General features: G+C 30.9%; 2 long non-coding RNA genes across 4 annotated transcripts in view; one reads left to right on the top strand and one right to left on the bottom strand.

Annotated features, from left to right (window-relative positions):
- Nucleotides 1-2,160: 2,160 nt before the first annotated feature.
- The window catches only part of LOC149893156 (uncharacterized), a 182,088-nt gene continuing 168,264 nt past the window's right edge, over nt 2,161-15,984 (top strand). Inside the window, exon 1 of the long non-coding RNA XR_016449303.1 lies at nt 2,161-2,233. This is a non-coding gene — a long non-coding RNA (uncharacterized LOC149893156). The remainder of the gene's footprint in view (nt 2,234-15,984) is intronic.
- On the bottom strand, nt 5,663-9,280 carry LOC149893169 (uncharacterized). Of its 3 annotated transcripts, none has more exons than XR_016449294.1 (3): nt 8,612-9,280; nt 7,722-7,858; nt 5,663-6,058 (listed from the first exon to the last, which is right to left on the bottom strand). It is a non-coding gene; the product is annotated as an uncharacterized LOC149893169 (long non-coding RNA). The 3 variants fall into 3 exon arrangements; XR_016449293.1 differs by having other exon boundaries at nt 7,733-7,858; XR_016449295.1 differs by lacking the exons at nt 5,663-6,058; nt 7,722-7,858 and adding an exon at nt 7,867-8,500.

Genomic DNA, 15,984 nt, shown 5'->3' with positions numbered 1-15,984 from the left:
TTATTGGTAACAACTAAATTCGAGTTTGGAATGGCTTTTATCCATTTTTCACGCTCAACATTATCACTTGAAATTTGATGCACTGATACTTTACTAGCTTCACTTGATATATGTATGTATGTATGTATGTATGTATGTATGTATGTATGTATGTATGTATGTATGTATGTATGTATGTATGTATGTATGTATGTATGTATGTATGTATGTATATATATATATCCATACATATATATATATATATATATATATATATATATATATATATATATATATATATATATATATATATATATATATATATTTATTTATTTATTTATTTATTTATTTATTTATATATATCATTTTGATAATTATTGTGACAAGCATACACACAACATTTTTTTGGCACGATACCAAAACTTAATCTGAAATTAAAAAATAAATTTTATTTGCTTTAAATGACTTCTAAAACTCCACGTTTATATTATACAAGTTTGTTTGCATTACATCATCAACAATAATTCACAATATCTCATAAACTACATTGCATTTTCTCCTTTAAAAACAAGTCTTAAGCTTGGTTTCCAATAGTTGTAGGAATGTCGTACAACAGTTGCACAACCAGTGGCGTATCTAGGGTAGGGCAGATAGGGCACGTGCCATGGGCGCCAGCCTGAAAGGGGCGCAAAAGAGGCTTGGTTGCGATACAATAAGCGAGAATTATATAAAATAAATTAAGAAATAATATATCATATGAAATAAATATATTATATAAAATAAAGTTTGTGTCATCATTTATTAAAAAATTGTAATTAAGCACTTTATGTGGGGGAAGAGGGGTGCGAGATCGGTGTTTGCCCCAGGCGCTATTTACCCTAGGTACGCCACTGTCCACAACAACTTTGTTTTATAATGGAAACATTTTCTAGTGTAAGTTGCACAACTTAACGTCGGTTGTACAACAAATTTTATGTTGTACAACTGCGGTTGTGAGTTTTGAAAAAAATCTATTTCTGCAACAGTATTTTGTTTGCAAAACGCGCAGCTTATTTTTTTAAATGGAAACCACACAATAACTGTCGTACAACAATAAAGTTTACAAAATATCGCCATTGTGAGGAATAATTTTAAGCTCCCCTAAGACACTAATGAGTCATTACTTTCTTCATGAACTTGACAATATTTTTCCCATCTGACTGCGAATCATACAATTTACAAACTCCATTCCCCTTTTACACAGTAGTACAACCGCCTTATTTTAACGCATTGAATACATTAAGACCATACTTGCATTAACAACTACATACATTAATACCTACACACATTATCACCTACATACATTAACACCTACACACACGCAAATTGCATCTTGAAGACGTTATTCACAACACCATAATTTACAAAACATGGCGACGGCTCCATCTTGTGTGTTAGAAAAAAATCTCTAATGCAGGTTTTATTGGCGCTACTCGACTTTCTCTCCCCCCCCCCCCCCCCTCCCTTCTAATTTTATGATTGATTCTGATAGAGAATTTTATGCTAATTCAGAAAAATATAAAAACATGGACCTGAAAATTAACGGAAAGTGCTCTAATTCGAAGTCAAAGTTGTAAAAAATCCCACTAAAAACCCTAATATTCGCCTTTTTTTTTCAAAACGCTTTCATTTTTAACGAAAATTAATTACCGTACATTCGCAATAAACAGACCTGGTTTCAATTAGCCTTTTAATTATTATTTTAAAGTATTATAACTAAAGTGTTATAACGAAATGAAATTAATGGAAGATTTCAAATAAAGGTTGAACGTAGAATATGAGAATGTAGATAAATTGATGAATAATTATTATGGTATCGTACGCTGGTTTTTTTTATTAAAAAAAACGGTTTGAAGGTTACTATTTCTAAATTTTACATGTGATAAAACAACTATGAACTAAGTTTCAAAAGCTCTTCTTTTAGGAAAAAAAACTATTGAATTCTTTTTTAAAATTTATTACAAAAGTACATTACTTGCAATATTGTTTATTCTCTAATAAATCAAAAAACGGCTATTTTCATAGCCAGAAAAAGTTGCGCAAGATAAACATACTTTAACGACTTTTTTAACGTAAAAACCATGTTATTAATATTTTGCTTTTGTCAGCAAAAAGATCATTAACTTATTATTTTCAAAATGGCGAATATTAGGGTTTTTAGTGGGATTTTTTACAACTTTGACTTCGAATTAGAGCACTTTCCGTTAATTTTCAGGTCCGTGTTTTTATATTTTTCTGAATCAGCATAAAATTCTCTATCATAATCAATCATAAAAAAAAAAAAAAGGGGGGGGGGGGGGAGAAAGTCGAGTAGAGCCGGTTTTATGAAAGAATTTCAAAGGTTTTCAGTTTTGTATGACAAGTTTGATAAGGAATTTAAAGAGAAATGGAAAAAGAAAAATGCGTGGGAAGAAATTGGTTGTCTGTCAAACTTCTCTGCTAATCAAGCGGAAGAAAAGTATAAAAGCATTCGAAGTAGTTATGAAAGGTGGCTGAAATCAAAATGAAATATTCCATCAGGTTCTGGAAGGAATTCAGTTCCACTTCAGCTTCTTCAGCTCGATTGGCTAAATACTTTTATAGAACATTGTAAAACAACATCGAATATTTGTTCACCTTATGATTATAGATTAGAAACAACGAATTTGGAGGAAAACGTTGAGGTGGTTTGTGAGCAAGTTGAAAATGTTAATTATCTATTGAACAAGGAGCTAAATAATCATTTATCTGAAAATGTGACTGAAAAAAACGAATATGTTAATGCTTGTGTGCAAGTAGAGTAAAGTGAATTGACAATTCATACTGATAACTAAAAGAAAAAGAAAAGTATTAGATTCTGATGATTTACTTGACAAAACTTTAGTGAAAACATTAGAAATGATTTACTCCAATATTGAAAATCCGACTGAAGAAGAGCAGGATGAAGATTACACTGCCCAACAGTGATTTTGTTTCGGAACCAAAATTAGTAATTTCTTATGTATTTCCATGTGCTGAATTCGAAAATGACATTAAAAATGACATATTAGCTCTAGTTTAAGAAATAAAAGCAAAAATTTTCTCTCAAGGCAAGGGTTGAATTCAGTGATCGCGAAATGAAAAATCCGGAAAAATATCTGGTCTTCAAAATTTTAGTTTATGTAAAACCGTGCACTTTGCTTTCAAGGGGCGAATCAACTTAAATTTGTTAGCGAAAAAGTTAAATTTTTAAAGACCAGATATTTTTCCAGATTTCGCTATTCTATATTTCAAAAACTAGAGCTAATAAAAATTTTTCGTTGTCAATTTCTTTTTTCTCAGCCCAAAATTAGTATAATTTGAATAAAAATGTTAAAGATACAAAAAAAAAATATTTTTCTGTTGCGCAGTGTTATTTATGAAACCATTAATTCCACAGCTAAAGCGATTAAACAACTATTCCAAAGCTTCGACTAAAGTTCAAATACTTCTTCTCAAATAAGAGTTTTCAGATAAAGATGAAACAATCGAGTCTCTCTGTTTAACCTATTAATGTGAATAAAAAATGTAAATATTACATTCTAGCTTATTATTTTGTTAAACCAACTGATGTGAAAAACTACACATTCTGTAAAATCCTTTGTAGTTGTAAAAAGAAGAACCTGATTTTGCCTCAGTGCGTACATGTTTTCCATTAATAGCTCCTATGCATTGTGGAAAGTTCCAATTCTAATTAAACTCTTTAATGATGTTTTGCCATTCTTTTATGTCATTTGTGGCTCTTGGAAATATTTTTTTGAGAACTTCCCATATAGCACACCAAGTTTCTTCGATTATATTACAAACTGTAGCTCTCCCAACTCGAAAATAAAAGGACTGAGTTTGCTGTGATTCTACTGTAGCCAGGTATCGAATTAATCTTTACGATGGACATAGAGACTCTCCACTGGGACAATACTTTTTCGTTAATGAAGATCCGATTTATGAGAAAAGGTGTTCAAGTCTGTCAGGAGACATTCTTAAGTATTGATAAAAAAAGTTCCCTATCAAATAGCATCATTTCTTGCACCAAATAACTAAACGCATCTTGCTTAACGCGAATTTTAGTTTTCTGACCCAAAACATATCCTTTTTTTTCTTTACACTTTTTCGGCGTCTTAAAACTAAAAGTTTAGGAAAAAGTCGATAATTTAGAGTGAGATTTTTTTTTATGACGGCCATTTTTTGTTTGTTTACACTGTTTTTTTTAAAGATTTTTGCGCTAATTCAATCTAATGGAAATATTGCGTTGCACAACAATTTACCGTTTTACTTTGAAAAATTAATATTTAATTAAGGAGATTTTTTGAAACTAATAAATAAGAATCGCTCCTGCAGGTCTGGCACTTTTTCCTTTTTCCTCCACGGTTTTTTTATAGTTGTTTTTTGTAAGTTTTAAATGAAAAAGGTTTCAAAATCTGCAAATATTAGAAGTTAACTGAGCAAGTTTTTGTTTTACTAATTTGAGTTTTTGTTTGGCTGTTTTACAGAGTTGCTTAAGCTAGCTTGAATGACCGGGCGGCAAATTCTCTCTTAAACGTGCTGGTATTTCTTTGCAAAATTTATGTTTTATGGTTTATCAATTTTCTCACGGTGTTTGTCTTTATTTTATGAAAATGATTCGGTAATGTTGTGTTACGTATTTAATAAAAGAGAATTTTTAAAAGCAACAAATAAAGATGCCTTCTGCAGGTCTTTGTGGTTGTTTTTTCCAAGTTTTGTGTGCCTTGCGGACGCCTATGTATACAAGAGATTTTTTTTTGTTTTTTTTTTGTTATGATTTTGTTATTTTTTTCAGGCAAGGTCTTTGTTGTTGTTGCTGTTAATGTTAGTTAAGATTTCTGTTATATTTTGCAATATTTTTAATTATTGTTGTTGTTTAATATATTGTTAGACTTAAGTTAATGAGGTTGTATTATTAAATTCTTTTTATCACTTATCATTTTTGTAATCAATTATTACTTTAATTGTTTATTGCTTTTGTTAAACTTTTTAAATTCTTTGTATTAGTGTTGTTGTTATATGTTGTTTTTATCGTGTTTTAGAATGCTTTTTTTGTTATTCAATGTTATAATTATTATCTTTAAATATAGTTTTTGTTGTTTTGTTTTTTTATTATTATACGTTTGAATTGTTCTTACTTGTTAAAAATGCTCATGTATTTTTGCAGACGCTGTAAAAATTTCCGTGATCAAAAGAGACATTATTGCAAGTTTGAGCATTAGTTAAGCTACAGAATTCATGACTTCAAAAAGATGTTATGAACTGTATTTGAACGCATTACCTTAAATATTTTAATATGAATGTTGTTTGTATTAGTAGACACTCCTTACATTTTAACTATTTGTACTTACATTTTTCAGCCAATCTAATTTTAGGATAGAAATAATTATTCTTTTAAATATTTTAAATACGTGTTTAGAAATAATTTTTTTTTTAAATGTTTGATATTTAAGCTTTTGCATTTCAATTTTATAGTTTTATTTATGAAACTCTATAATCTAACTGATATAGGTAAAAATATAGTTCCCTGTTAGTCCTATTTATCTACAAATAATGAATAGTTATAATAATGCATTTCTCCTTTTGACATTGATATGTATCATGGGTGTAAACTATTTTATAAATATATATATGACATGAAAAGTATGTGTTTCACTATTATTATCCATACACATCACAGTGAAGAACAAATTTTAATCTTAAAACATTCATAAAGATCAGCTCTTAAAAAATAATCCTTTGTTTTAAGAACTAATAGTTTGATATTATTGAAAGACAATTAATGATAGAATATTTTATAACTTTACTTCCAATATAAACAGTTGATAATAAATTTAAAAAACCAAATCATAAATAAAACCGTCAAAGTAAAGCGTGCAAAAAAGGGACTAAAATATGAAAAAACAAGATTACGCGAATATATCTTTAAACAGCCATATTAACAACTTATGTTTCAAACGTCGAAAAACCAAAAAATTAGCCGGCATATAGATCAAAAAACCAAGTTTGTGCCGCAAGTAATGTTTCGAAACCAAACAAACTACAAATAAGAATGATCAAAATATCGACATGAGACGCCAAAGAATGAAAGCAAAGAAAAAAAAATCATAAAGAAATAAAACACGATTTAAAACATTAAATAAAAAACGATAGATAAACACAAAACCAATATTAAGGAGTATATATTAAGGATTAAGGAGTTCAAGGAGAAGTACCGAAATTGGCAACAAATGCACAGAAATGCTTCGAAATTGCTTGTAATGTCGATTCTATGCCGATTTCGTACAAATGGGGCCATTCACCAAGACTTCATGGAACCTTTGAAAAATTTTTGTTGTATCCAATCAATCTAAGCACAAAATTAACAAAGACAATCAACAGAGAGACTGGGTAGTAGCGGAAACGGCGACAAAACCCCGTATTTTGATCAAAATCCATACAAAACATCAAAATTTCCGCAAAATGTGGCCAAATTTAAAACATTCAAACCCTCCTCTTGGATTTCATGCTCATTTTTTGTTGTATCCTTAAGAGCTGAGGAAAAAAAATGACTAAGGGCATCAAGGAATTTACGGATAAGTACCAAAACATACGACAAATGCACTCTCTCTGTTGATTATCTTTGTAATATTTGTGCTCAGCCTGATAAGTTACAACAGAAAATGTCCGAAGGTTCAAAGAAAACTCGGTGAAAGGCTCAAAGTTGACGAAATAGTCACAGAATTGACATTACAAACAAATTCTAAACATTTCTGTGCATTTGTCGCCAATTTCGGTACTTATCAGTGAATAGCTTGATGCCCTTCGCCGTTTTTTTGCTCAGCTTGATAGGATAAAACAAAAAATGAGCAAGGGATCCAAGAGGAGTTGGTAAAAGCCCCGAATTTATCCACATTTGGCCCAAATTTCGACGTTTTGTATGGAAATTGAGCCAAATACAGGGTTTTGTGGCCAATTCCGGTGCGTGCCAGCCTTTCTGTTGACTGTCTTTGTCATTTTTGTGCTCAGCCTGATAGGTTACAACAACTCATGAGCGAGACATTCAAAAGAGCTTGGTGAAAGTGGCGAAAATTGTGACATTTGGCCCAAGTTCGTTCGATTTGTATGGAAATTGACCAAAAAACGGGGTTTTGTCGCCAATTCCGGCATTTGCCAGCCTCTCGGTTGATTGTCTTTGTCATTTTTGTGCTCAGCCTGATAAGTTACAACAGAGAATGTGCAAAAGTTCAAAGAAATCTTGGTGAAAGGCTTAAAGTTGACGAAATAATCACAGAATTGACATTACAAGCAAATTCTAAGCATTTCTGTGCATTTCTCGCCAATTTCGGTACTTATCAGCGAAGAGCTTGATGCCCTTCGCCGTTTTTTTGCTCAGCCTGATAGGATAAAACAAAAAATGAGCAAGGGATTCAAGTGGAGTAGCTGAAAGCCCCGAATTTGGCCACATTTGGCCCAAATTTTGACGTTTTATATGGAAATTGAGCCAAAAACGGGGGTTTTGTGGCCAATTCCGGTGCTTTCCAACTTTTCTGATGACTGTCTTTGTCATTTTCGTGCTCAGCCTGATAGGTTACAACAGAATATGTCCAAAGGCTCCAAGAAATCTGGGTGAAAGGCTCCAATTTGACGAAATAATCACAGAATTGACATTACAAGCAAATTCTAAGCATTTCTGTGCATTTGTCGCAAAAATCGGTACTTACCACTGAATTACTTGATGCCCTTGAACATCTTTTTGCTCAGCCTGATAGGATACAACAAAATTTGGCCAAGGGATCCAATGGGAGTCGGTGAAAGCGTTGAATTTGGCCACATTGTTTTTAGATGAGTTATAAACATCCTGTAAAAAAAATTAAGGTTCTCTATAATAGATTTTCACTTCCTCTAATGAGTTATATATCAAACAAAGCGGTAGCACTTTTATTTCATTTTTAATTTAAGTAACTTTTTACATATATGTAAAAAAATTAGTGCGTCTAAATTTATGAAAACCACTATATTATTAGGAATCTTAAAATATGTACATTATATATTGTGAGGGCGGTGGATTTTTTTAATTATATTTATTTATTTTTATTGTTATATTATGTTTTCTTCTTTTGCAGTAAAGGCGAAGGGGAATGGGAAGGGGAAGGGGAAGTTTGGGTTTAGTGTTATTGTTGGATTAGGTATATGGAGGTTGGGAGCTAGGTTGATGGTCTGGGGAGTATTTGGTTAGGAAAGGGCTAGGTTTGGGTTGTGAGAAGGTATATGGAGGTTGGAAACAAGGTTGGGGGGTTTTATTAAATGTTTTCTATGTTCGGTCCCTCAGGTAATATATTACGGCGCGGCTATAGTAAGGTGTGCGGTTAGAGCATCATACTTTTTAATAACAATATTTTACGCATATAGTAATAACAACAATAATATTAATAATCTTAATGCAAACAAAAGTACTTACTACTGGTTCTTCTTCTCTTACTTGTTTTTCTTAATAAATATTCTCAAATATTTCTCATCAATATATATGTTCTCTTAATATTAACTTGTACATATAACAATACATTAATTCTCATAATAACGCATATTGAAAGTTACTCAAATATTTTCTTACCAACTTTCCTCATAAAGTTCTCTTTTAAATTCTCCTTTAATTCTTCTCATAAGTTTCTTGTTAAATTTTCCATAAATTCTTTTCATAAATTTCTTATTAAATCTTCAAAACTCTTTTTCTCATAAATTCCTCTTTTAAATCTCTTAAAACTCTTTCTCTTAAAATTCTCTTTTAAATCTCTTCTTCAAAAACTCTTTCTCTTCTCCCAAAGACTTCACTTAAAAACTCTAATTCTTCTTCTCTTAACTCTCCCAATAAAAGCTCTCTTTAAAAACTGTCTTCCCATAAAAAAACACACACTCTCTCTCTGCCAGATTCTTTCTTTTTTTTTTGAGCTTTTATAGTTCATTAGTTTACTTGACAGGTAAATAGGTCTCTGTATGTACGTCTTTTCTTAATGGTTATTTTTTTATTTTTTGCTTCATTAGTTTTCTCGTGTTTTATTTATATGACATGATGAATGAGTCTCTGTATGTACGTCTTTTCTTAATGGTTATTTTTTATTTTTGCTTCATTAGTTTTCTCGTGTTTTATTTATACGACATGATGAATAAGTCTCTGTATGTACGTCTTTTCTTGGTTGACTCACTCTTTTCTTCCTTCCAATGTTATTAGCTTGAGTCGGGTAAAACTTAAAGATAATGTTTTTCAATTTTATCATTTTCCCTCCTCACAATATGTTATAATCAGGGTTAACAATAATCATAGATATTTACAAAATATAACTGCACCATAATGATATAGCATCTTATTAAGATGTTATATTATTATATTTATTTTATATAAGATGATAATTTTCATATTATTAATATCACATAATAAAACATCTTTACAATGTAACATAATATATGTAACATTATATAACACCTTATAAAGATGTGATAATATTATATATACAGTATTGGACAAAATATTTGCAACCAACATCGAACAATGCTAAAAAGTGTTCGTAATTTTACATGTCTTAAAAACGAAACGAACTATACTACCACAGCAAACAGTTCAGGACTCTAGAGTCATAGCATGCCATGACATGAGCAATCAACTGACAGGTGACAGCACACAGGCAGAATTTCGTTGACAAGTGCCATTTTGCAGCGGACAAAACAAGTGCAACTTTTTTAGTTTGTTTCATTTTCTTAAGTCTGGTCCGTGTCAACGTCACGGAAGTTTTTTAATAATTAAAGGAAGTATCCAGAAGTTTCCAGAAGTTTCCTGATGAAGCATCCGGAAGCATCCAGAAATATTTTTATGACTTCAAGTGCAAAAATGGCTCCCGACAGTCTTGGATTGGAACTAAGAAAGAAAATTATTGGCGATTTCGTAAGTGGAATGTCATAAAAAAGTATTTGTGATAAATATCGCATGAAAAAATGGACCGTATCAAGACTATGTTCCAATTATCGTTCTACGGGGAAGTTGGCAGCAGATAACAAAGGTGGAAGACCGCGTTCCACCACTTCTAGAGAGGATTCTATGATCTTCAGATCCGTCAAGAAGGATCCCTGGATATCATCAGTCGAGATACAAAAGCAATTAGAGCTGCCTGTATCGGACCGAACAATCAGACGACGTGCTGTTGAAGCCGGATTGTTTCCTCGACGCCCTGCAAAGAAACCGCTGATTTCACTAAAAAACCAGAAGAAAAGACTCCTGTTTGCTACATCTCATACTGACTGGAATGTGCAGAAATGGCGAACTGTCCTGTTCAGTGATGAATCGAAGTTCGACATCATTGGGAGCGATGGCATTTGCCGTGTACGTCGACCGGCCGGAAAACGCCTCGATTTACTTTACTGCCATAACACCGTGAAGCATGGTGGAGGCAATGTAATGGACTTGGGGTGTTTTTCTGCTAACGGTCTAGGTCCAATACATCGAAACGATGGAATAATGGACCGTTTCATGTATAAAAATATCCTGAAAGATGTTATGTTACCTCATGCTGAATGGAATATGCCAATAAAATAGGTTTTTCAGCAAGACAACGATCCGAAACACACTGCAAAAGTAGTCAAGCACTGGTTTCAAGACAACCACCTATCGGTGATGGATTGGCCGCCTCAATCTCCGGATCTCAACCCTATCGAGAACCTGTGGGAGATCGTCAACCGCAGAATTAATCGTGAAGGTGTTCGTAATAAGGATCAACTGTTTGAACAAATCCAAAAGGCCTGGGCAGGGATTCCACAAAGTTTGATTGATCACCTGATCGAATCTATGCCTCAAAGATGCAAGGCTGTGATCGACAACAAAGGATTCGCCACGAAATCTTGATAGCAAAATACAGCTTGGTCAACATTTTGTCGAGTTGCACTTGTTTTGTCCAGAAGGAAATCAACTTTTTTTAATACTTTTGATTAATTTATTAATTTTCGTGTACAAATAATAAACTTTGTGATGAATAAAACTTGAAGAACTTTGTCTCTAAACAGTTACATAGTTATTTCTCTAAATTGAAAAAATGCAGTACTTTTATATAAAAAAACTAAACTAGCATTATTTGGTTGCAAATGTTTTGTCCAATACTGTATATATATATATATATATATATATATATATATATATATATATATATATATATATATATATATATATATATATATATATATATATATATATTAAATGACGACATCTTGTATGAGAGTTGAATAAATTTAATATATGAACTTCAATAAATACGAATTCTCTCAATACTATTCTCACAAGACTTACGCAGAAACGTGTTGAGGCAACTTAAAATGCTTAAACCACAAAAAAACAATAGCTTAAATTATAAACAGGGAAGCATTAAAACAAATAAAAGAGGACAGAAACATTGATATATACTCTTTTGATAAAGGAGCAGGCTTTGTTAGAATAGAGCACAACAAAGCCATTGGCAAAATTCGTCAAGAGATTGGCAAAACAAAGATAATTAAAGAAGACCCTACCATTACATTTGCTACTAAAATTAGAACTTACCTATCAAAATTGAATAAAAAAGGACGATTTACCAAAAAAGAATATGAAAGTCTTTACCCAAGCGACCCAGTACCGCCACGTATGCATGGTGTAATTAAAGCGCACAAACCGGAAAAATCATACCTTTGCGATTAGTAGTTTCAACCATCGGGACACCAAGTTATGGAATATCACAATATCTAGTAAATATATATTTACCAATCTTAGATAAAAACATAACAAAGTTAAAAAATTCGTCAACTTTTGTAAAAACAGCTAAACTTTGGAATATATCAAAAGATGAAATACAAGTATCTTATGACGTTGTCAATTTATATCCATCAATTCCTCTGGGAGAGGCTACAAAAATTCTTCTTGATATGTTAGAGCACTTCCCAAATTTAAATAAACTAACAAAACTAAGCGTTTCAGAAATAAAATCACTAATAGAACTGTTTTACATAAATGTTATTTTTTATGGAATGAAGAAATTCACGAACTTGTAGATTCAGGTCCAATAGGACTTTCACTCATGGTAGTACTTGCGGAAGGTTTCCTGCAATTTTTTGAAAATAAAGCAATCAACATTGCGCTTCATTCTAATCCACCGTTAGAAATAAAATCGTTTTTCAGGTACGTAGATGATAGCCACGCAAGATTTACAAATACAGATAATGCCATCCGTTTTCAACAAATATTAAACAGTCAACATCATGCCATCAAATACACAATTGAATTGGATGATGAAAACAAAAGATTAAATTTTTTAGACATCCAAATAACAAATAATCAAAAAGGTAAATATGATTTTAACATACATCGAAAAAAAGCAATAACAAATATTCAGGTTAAGCCCAATTCAAATCACGATCCAAAAATCTTAGAAAGAATATTTAAAGGATTTATTCATAGAGCTTTATCAATTTGCTCTGAAAAATTTTTAAATAAAGAAATCGATTTCCTAATAAATGTGTTTGCTGAAAATGGATACGAAAAGAAGAAATTACAAGACCTTGCAAATATTGTTATAAAAAAACGACACTCAAATAATGAAATAGTTTTATCTAACAACGAAGCAACTATGCCAACTATATCACTATCGTGGATCCCAATATTATCACCAAAACTTCGAAAAATCTTTAGGAAAGCAGGTTACAGGGCAGTCTTTAAACCCAGTGCAAATCTTAAATCTTTGCTAACTTCGCGCAACAAAACAAAACTACCATCAAAAAGCCATACCGGAGTATACCTAATAGAATGCGAGTGTAAACAAAAATACATCGGCGAAACAAAAATAGCAACAAGAACAAAACAACACCAAAAAAATGTTTTTGAAGAAAAATTAGAACAATCTACAATTGGCCATCATAAAATTAAATGTTCATGTAATATAAAATGGGATTAAGTAAAGACGCTAAAAGTAGAACCCAAAAAATTTGAAAGAAAAGTTCGAGAGGCAATCGAAATTTAGTTCAACAAATGCGGATCTAAAAATGGAGGTATGAATTTAGATGACGGTCAATATGCAAAAACGCAATTCTGGACGCCATACTTTTTATACCTACGTAATATTAAAGAAGCCCAATTAAAGCGAAGTTTAAAGAAGCCATTAAAAAGTGACCTTACCTTTAAAGTTTGTTTGTAATTTAATTTAGTTAATAATTTGTAATTAAAGCTGAAGATGCTAGTATCAATAATCTAGCAAAAATTTCTTAGATAAAATAAAAAATTAGTATTGAGAGAATTCGTATTTATTGAAGTTCATATATTAAATATATATATATATATATATATATATATATATATATATATATATATATATATATATATATATATATATATATATATATATATATATATATATATATATACACAGTACTGTGAATATGTTTTAGACCACTTGCATAATTAGACGTATTTACAATTTTTTTCATATATAATTTTTTTAAAGCGTACTTAAGTTTAATAATATACAAGAAAAGTTGAAAGAGTATATTATTTTGAATAAATAAACAAAATTGATGATAGAACATGAGGGATTTGTTTGTTTATTTATTAAAGCGATGTATCATAATAACTACCGACCAAGCGTTCATCTAAATAAGGAATAAAAATAAACTGGTTTATAGTGATTCGGGTTCATACTCCTTCATTTTTTGTTTTTGACATTATAAAGTGCAGTGATTGAATGAATTTAGTACAATAATTATGGGTTTTGGTACATTTTTAAAAAATTGTTATTTTTTATGAACACAGTTAGACAAATCGTTAAAAATAATTAAACAAAATTTATTAATTTGCATTTTTAGATAAATTATATATTAGTTTTCATTTTTAAATGTTTTGTTTTGCATTTTTAGATTAATTAAATGGGTAAAGTATCTTTAATAGAGAGACAAAAATTTATTGTGCTTCACGAAGAAGGTTATTCGCAGCGCCAAATTTCGTCCAAAACAGGATATTCAAAGACTGCTGTTACAGAAATCATTAAAAAGTTTAGAGAAACTGGCTCCCTTGAAAATAGAAAGAAAAGTGGTAGACCTCCTAAGCTAACTAAAGATGACAATAAATATTTAAAAACACTTTCTTTAAAAAATAGGAAAAAAACATCAACCGAGCTGGCAAAGGACATTAACACAGCAACTGGGAAAAATGTCAGCTCTTCTTGTATTCGACGACACCTACTCAAATCGGGATTAAGAGGGTGTGTTGCAATTCGAAAACCATTATTACGGCGTGGTAATAAAGAAAAACGACTTAAATATGCGAAACAACACAAAGATTGGGCCCAAGAAAAGTTTAATCGGGTTCTGTACACCGATGAGTCCAAATTCGAAATTTTTGGAACAAAAAGACGCCAATATGTTCGAAGAAGAATTGGAGAAGCCTATAAGCCCGAGTGTTTAAACCCTACCATTAAACACGGAGGAGGCTCTTTACAAGTTTGGGGCTGTTTATCTTCATCTGGAGTAGGTGATTTGGTCAAAATAGAGGGGCGACTCACCGGGGAACGTTATGTGGATATCCTAAGGCACCATGCTGTATCATCCGGAATGAGACTAATAGGTCATGATTTTATTCTGCAGCAGGACAATGACCCAAAACATTGTTCCCGAGTGGCAAAAAATTATTTAAGTAAAATGGCAGAGGAAGGAGTACTACAATTGATGACCTGGCCTCCCCATTTGAATATAATTGAGCATATATGGGATTACCTGGACAGAAAGAAGGTCGAACATGCTCCCCGAAATGCTGAAGAATGTTTTGAAGTACTTCAAAGAGAATGGCACAACATACCCCAGGAATTTATAACTAATTTGTATGAATCTATTCCCCGGCGAATAACGGCTGTGATTAAGGCAAAAGGAGGACATAGTAGATATTAAGAGTTTTTTATGAAGTTTGACATTAAATAGTTTGTTATTGTTCCATATTTTTGTGTGAAATACATGTGTTTTAATAAGTTTATAATATAGAACTATAAACTTAAATGTTAGAGAAGAATTCTCCGGGATTTTTTGAAAAAATGTAAGTGGTCTAAAACATATTCACAGTACTGTATATATATATAATAATATATAATAATGGCGATTAACTGTGGCGATTATTATAATATATTATATATTATAATAATGGCGATTAACTGTTATTATATATATTATAACGTTCATCTTTTATATGTTATATATCCATATATTATAACGTTCCTCTTCATCAGTTTTACATATTGCATGTACATATCACTTAAATATGAAAACAAAGTTTTAGATTTCTAATTTATTTTAATCAAATTATTAAAGCCTGCCATTTAAATGTTCCTTATTAATGGAATAGAGAAAATACCATTAAGTTAAATCACTCTTTTCGATTAGGAAGTTTGAAACAAAATAAATATAAATTCCTTCATCAAAATAAAACCAAATTCAACGAACAAATGCTATTTATAAATCTTACAAAGAAGAATTCGTTAATAAAAACAAACCATTTTGACTTAATTATTATATTATATATAATGTAATATATGATATAAATTATGACACATTTATAATATGTCACATAAATTATTATATAAAAATACCAAAAATATGTGATTTATATACATTTAAATTTCTTCAGAAATGTTTTATAAGGGGCTACCTAAATTACAATTTCTATTATTATTATTGATAAATCATTTGTGTCATCATCAAAATCCCTTTAAGAATTATTTAGAACTAAAATGTAAAGTCAATCCGTGTACATAATTTATGCCAGGTTGCAATTATAGCAACCATACTACCAACGATTGGTATTTAAAAATGTTCAAAGATATTTATCTCAGCAGACTTTTTTATGGCTCTTTGTTTTCTGCCACCGTTATGCTAAGTAGCTCCTGCCAAATAGTGAACAATGGCTTTTAGGATGCCACTTTCGGATGCATCTTTGGTTAG

The sequence above is a fragment of the Hydra viridissima genome, unplaced genomic scaffold (assembly GCF_058129835.1).
Source record: "Hydra viridissima isolate aposymbiotic clone 2 unplaced genomic scaffold, HvirCarnegie_v1 scaffold_1, whole genome shotgun sequence".
Classification (NCBI taxonomy): Eukaryota; Metazoa; Cnidaria; class Hydrozoa; order Anthoathecata; family Hydridae; genus Hydra; species Hydra viridissima.
The sequence above is the reverse complement of the archived record's forward strand: the minus strand, read 5'-3'. Positions and strand labels throughout refer to the sequence as shown.